Here is a 3,615-nt window from a genome sequence, read left to right on the forward strand (position 1 = left end):
TACTTAGTCGCCAGGGTTTAGGCATCAAGTCTGCATGATCGCCAAGGTTTAGGCACCAAGTCTGCATGGTCGCCAAGGTTTAGAGTACGCCGGGTGAACACATCGTTCACAATACCTACAGGTTGTGAGCCTGATAGTGTTCCACTGGACTGTCTAGAATAGTCCGTGGTTGTCATCCATACTCTACTGAATGACGGAGCCATCGTTTGGGAAAAGGCTTCTCACATCGTCCACCTCTCACCCTCACCTCGTGGTCTATAGCACCTCTCAACTCATCATCCAACTCATATTCCATCTATTACATCTACCCATGTTTTTCCCCAACATTATCGTAGATATAAAATACATATACAGTTTAAATCATTTAAATCATGTATAAAATCGTTCATCCAGCATAGACAACATGTATTCAGATAATAAGCACACATAACACGTAATTTATATAAAATACTTCATATCTATGTGTAAGCTGAAAGTAACTATGCACTCACTTGAAAGGTGGTGACTCGGTACTCGGACAATGCTTCGGTACTCTTAAAACAATTTTCCTTCGATAAAACCTAGTATCAATACCACTAGGGTTTAGTCTAACGATAATCGCGACAAATTAATAGTCTAACTATTATTACTATTATATAAGCGTTAAACGATACTTATATAACTCATAATAATAGCCCAAATAATTATTTTAAGGACCTAATAACATTACTATAATTATTTGAAAGCTATATTAAAAATTGCGTAAGCGTAGCTCACTTACAGCGAATTTTAAAGAAAACCGGGCTTTGCTCGAAGCAGCGTTTCTGAAACCGAAAGACCCTTTTTCTCGGGACTCCGGGAGCCTCGGGGCTTCCTTAGGGTGCTAGGGGATCACCTAGGCTTAGGGGAGGGTTAAAACCCTTAGAGAGAAAAAGAAATTTAGAGAGAGAGAAAGAAATTGGTGTGAAAAAGTCGGAGACCCTCGCCCCCTTTTTATACCCTATGAGGCCTCGGACTACGCTGGGCGTAGCCGAGGTACGCTGGGCGTAAGGCTCGCATCGTACAACACACGTCCGAACAGGCTTGGTGCGACGTGGCTGCTTGTGGACCAAGGAAGGCTAGAACGCGGAGCGTAGGGACTTCGTGCGCGAGGCGTACTCGGACGCTGGGCGTCTTCGGATTACGCGGGGCATATGTGAGGACAGGTGTCACCCATCCGAAGCGAGGCGTGGGCAACAAGGGACGGTTGAGATTCGGCCACGTCAACAACTTCGCAATCAGCTTGGCAAATTCACACTCCGACTTCTGAAAATCATAACTCTCGCATACGAGCTCGGTTTTTGACGTTCTATATATCCACGCGAAGGCGGGAACATACTCCACAACTTTCGTTTAGAATTTGTTGGCTAATTTTGACTTTATTTTAAATTTTATATTTTTAATAGGCCGGGACAGGATTGGTTTGTTAAATTCTCATAACTTCTTCATCCGACATCCGTTTTCGCCCATCTTTTTTTTTGTTATGCTACTCTTAACGAGATCTTCGATTCTCATTTAGGTCGTGTCGATTAAAAACCACTCGATCTAATATTCGAATTTCGGGCTGCAGACAGCTAAGCCGAAACTTCGAAAAATCATAACTTCCTCATACGAAGTCAGATTTGGGCGTTCTTTTTATGGACGCTCTCGGTTTAACATATTCTATGACTTTCGTTTAGACCGCTAAGACTAAAACTCGCTCTATCGTAAATTCACTATTTACGCTTCCCGGTATCGTGCCGGTTTTGTCGCGAAACTTCGACGAGTCATAACTTCTTCGTTATAACTCGGATTTCGGCGTTCTTTATATGTACAGAAACCTTGTGATATATACTAAAACTTGGTTAAGATTATTTATTCTAAATTAATAATTTGCCGAAGAGTCAGTTTCGACACTTATTGCCTCTAATTTGACTAGCCCGGATCTACCGGCGTTACAAGCTTATTGGATAGTAGTAAATAACATACTCAAGTATCTACGAAGGAAAAATGACTTGGTTCTAATTCTTGGTGGCAGTGATACCTTGAGAGTTACTGGGTATAGTGACGCCAACTTTCAAACAAATAGAGACAACCTTCGTTCTCAATATGGCTGGGCGTTTCTATTAAATGGAGGATCAGTCACTTGGAAAACTTCCAAGCAGGACAAGGTGGTTGATTCTACTTGTGAATCATAGTACATAGCTACAAGTGAAGCATCAAAGGAAGCGTCTTGGATGAAGAACTTCATCAGTGATCTTGGAGTAGTTCCGACCATTTAGGAGCCGATGGAACTTTTCTGCGATAATGAGCGGTTGTTTTGATCGAAGAACCAAGAGATCATGGTAAATCTATACATATCGACATAAAGTACCATTACATCAGACATAGAATTGAAGAAGGTAATCTCATAGTAAAGAGAGTGTCATTAAAAGACAATAATGCAGATCCTTTCACGAAGGCTCTAAGTAGGGTTACACATAGTCAACATGCTAGGAGCATTGGTTTGAGAGATTATGTTAGTTTTAGTAGTTAGATGATTAGTTTGAAACTTGTAACAAAATAAATGTAATTGATTTTGGGGATTAAATAATAAAGATTATTTATGAGTTTGTTTACTGCCTTTGTCAATTACTTATTCTTGTGTTTCGATCTGCATTTTTACTTCCTAAGTGATTTAATTATTCGAAACTCCACAGTCGCTCATACTTTAGGAAGTAAGTAGTGAATGAAGATTGTCATGAATTGGATTGTAGATTGTCTAAGGAGATTTGACATAGAAATTTTGTTGCTACAACATTCATGAGAACTTAGAAAAATGGAGATTTTGAGTATTGGATAAACCCACGCACAAAGAATTACTTCATAGATTCTATCACGAATAATTATGAGACGATAATATCTTATACTCTTATAACAGAGATATATGAGTTGTAATTTACAAGTCGGTTGTGCATTAGTGTTATGTAAACGCATCAGTAGTTGATGTTATAAAACTTAGTGTCATGCATGATTTGGTGAGTAAAGGATACAAGCATATGACTCAAAGTTTATTCGTTCCTTTTGCCCTAACAAAAAAAGAGATATATTTGGGCCCCTCGGTGCCTTTCTGTTGACTTATAGTGTTGCGCCCAACCATGACTAAATTGATGTGTTCAGTTAGTAAGTCTTATGAGGTCATCACAAATCGGGAAATCAGGAAACAAAATTTTGGACGATGATATTGATTCTAATGCATGTCTCGTGTCGATACGATATCTTATAGAATGAAAAGTATTTGATTACTTATCTTAGGACTATTGTCTGATCAAATTAGAAACTGGAGTTGCCCTGGGAAGCACCATTTACTATTAGTTTAGAAGTTATACTGACAATTATAGTTATAGACTTATCCAAGTGGGAGACTGTTGAATTAGGTCTCTAAGACAATAACTAAATTGGTATATACTTAAACAGCTAGCAAAATCCTTTTGGGTTGCCCTCAAACCTAGTAATTGGATATGATGACTTTTAGAGAGAGAGGGACTGATTTATTGACTTATTATATGATTAATAAATAGCAATAAATGATGTATTAATATATTATGAGAATCATATATTAATTAGTATTATTTAATT

The sequence above is a fragment of the Lactuca sativa genome, chromosome 1 (genome assembly GCF_002870075.4).
Source record: "Lactuca sativa cultivar Salinas chromosome 1, Lsat_Salinas_v11, whole genome shotgun sequence".
NCBI classification, from domain to species: Eukaryota; Viridiplantae; Streptophyta; class Magnoliopsida; order Asterales; family Asteraceae; genus Lactuca; species Lactuca sativa.